Consider the following 2,585-nt stretch of genomic DNA (forward strand, 5'->3'; position numbering starts at 1 on the left):
AGGTGTTGCTCCAGCCGCGTCAGACAGGAAGTGACTTTATAACCTTCTGACAGACTGATGGTCGTCAACTGTGAGCAAACACAGGTGCAGCCAATGATGATGTGACGAGCAGAGACATCTGGGACCTGGAGCTCTGACTTCACCTTTAAAGTTTAGCCATAAAATAAATATAAAAATAAAATAATAATACTACTGTCAAACAAATCAAGTCAAGTTTAACTTGATTAAAGTTTGTAAAACAAAAGTTTGTTGAAGAAAAGCTGCAGGAAACAAGAGAAAAAACAAGAAAAATACTATGTAAAAAGAATAATATAGAAAATATAGTAATGTTTAGATAAATGTTTAGATACCAACAAACAGACAATTGTAGCTAAAAGATAACGTAGGTGAGCCAAAGAATGACAATAATTTGATCAAACGTTATTGATCATAATAAAAATAATCATAAGCTATTTTTGTGTCTTAACATTCCTCAAAAAATATTTTACATTTTAATAAACAGCTGAAATAAGGTTGACTTATTTATTTCTAAACTTATATAAGATTTTTTTTTTATTTAGATGAGAAACCCTCAGCCCATATTGATGGATGTTTATTAAAATTCTTGTCTGACCACAGGAGGAGATTCTAAATCTCCAGTTTGTCATCTTTCTGGTTCTATTTTTTTCAACATTACAGGATTTTTCGTGGCGAACAGCCTGTGCTGAGAAGAGCGTTTCCTCCTTTCATCGGTGCCAAGGTTCATTCACTGACGTTCCATTGCGCTCCATCTGTGCCACATGAAAATCAGTGGCATTTCACAGCTGCCGCTCGGAGCTGATGGTTTTCTCACTCTTTCATGAACGCAGCAGAGAAACAAACAAACCGAGAAAAACAAACTGTGTTCATTCAACAGACACGAGAGTTTGGTTCAGATCAGTGGCAGTGGATAAACGCCCATCCTCTGAGGCAACGTGTCGTCTCACACAGTCGTACTTCAAGACGTCAAGACTACGCTGCTAAAGTATTGCCATCATTTTCAACTCCTCCTCGAAAGACCTTTGATGAATGAATTATTTTTAAATTCACAGCCTCGTTGTCAGTGGTTTATTTGAGAAAATAAAAATAAATACAAAAACCGGCTCCAGGAGCAGGTCAGAGGTCACAGGTTTCAGTGTTAATTAGGACTCATGTGCTCCACCTGTCTCCACCCACAGCCGAGGGCAATCAGCCTGGACACCAGGGTATAAAGACAGCTGAGGCGGCCACTGCTCTGTTTGTTACTGTTGCTGCTGCTGCTGTTTGAAAACGGTCACTGTTTCCTGTGTTTGTGTTTGTTTAGTCAGTCGAGCTCAGGTTGAACGTTTGTTTCCACATGTTGACAAAAGAGACTAGGAGTTGGTTTTTTTAAGTTTGTCTTTTTTGGGGGAAATTTGTTTATTTTAAATATATATATATATATATCTATATATTTTTTTTTTTCACCATTCAGACTATAATGAGATATTTCAAATATAATACCCTTTACCCCCCTTTACGCCCCCACACACCCAGCAGTGAACATTAAGACATGCGATTTTTAATGTTTTTTCTCCAGTCTCCAACCTTCACCTCTGTTCTGTCACCACAACTGGATTTCCTGACTCCTTCACATCATCCATCACTATCAAAAATGAAGCCTTTTCTAAATAATTTATAATAAATTCACAACGAAAATAAAAAAAAAAATCAAGATTTTCTGCTGGTATTTCAGCTCTAATTCTTCTGATCTGTGATTCTTAAAAATCTGAGGTTTTTTTTCACCTTTTTATTTTCCTGGTACATTCAAACAAATCTGTTCCATGTGAGTTCTTTTGTTTAGATGATTCACCAGTAAAATGATTATTTGTATCTGGGGATGTAACGAGAATCGGCTAAAAATTGTTACAAAAGCCTGACAATTTTGACCAGTTGAAATAAATAAATGAATCGCACATCATGGTGTGAGAGGTAGGCTGTGTTATCACAAAAAGTCACCGGTCATACCATGACACTACTCTCTTAGTACAGTAGGTGGCGGTATGTGCCTAGGTCCCCTCTCAGTCTAAGTGACATTCAGGTGTTAAAACAGAACTTGTTCCACAGACAGTGTTTTCATTAGGTTGAAAAGAATTGTGAAAAAATGAGGTGAACAAAAGTCAAAAATTATTTTGTATCTGATGTTGAGTGTTTCGTTTAATCCCTGTTTGTGACGTAACATCTCATATGTTTTCTTGCTTCACTCAATTCTCCCCACTGTTAATTCAGCAGCCCTGAATTAGCCATCTTTGCTGGTACGAAAATATTCACTCATGTATTTGTAAGACATTTCAGAAGGAATCGTTTTTCCTGTGAGTGACATCCACACAAACATCCTCCTCTTCTTCGTCCTCGTCTTCTTCTTCAGCTGCTGCTGCTGCTTCTTTGACTCCAAACCCATTAGCTCTGAGTCGGCGCCGCAGCGTCACACTGACATTAACCTTTGAAACCATCAGAAAAAACATCTACAGACGAAGACAAGATCCTAGAAGAACCCTCAGACAGGAACGAGTTCAAACACAGTGGAACGCTAACAGCTCGCAGCGAAA

The sequence above is a fragment of the Cynoglossus semilaevis genome, chromosome 3 (assembly GCF_000523025.1).
Source record: "Cynoglossus semilaevis isolate Cse_v1.0 chromosome 3, Cse_v1.0, whole genome shotgun sequence".
In the NCBI taxonomy this organism is placed as follows: domain Eukaryota; kingdom Metazoa; phylum Chordata; class Actinopteri; order Pleuronectiformes; family Cynoglossidae; genus Cynoglossus; species Cynoglossus semilaevis.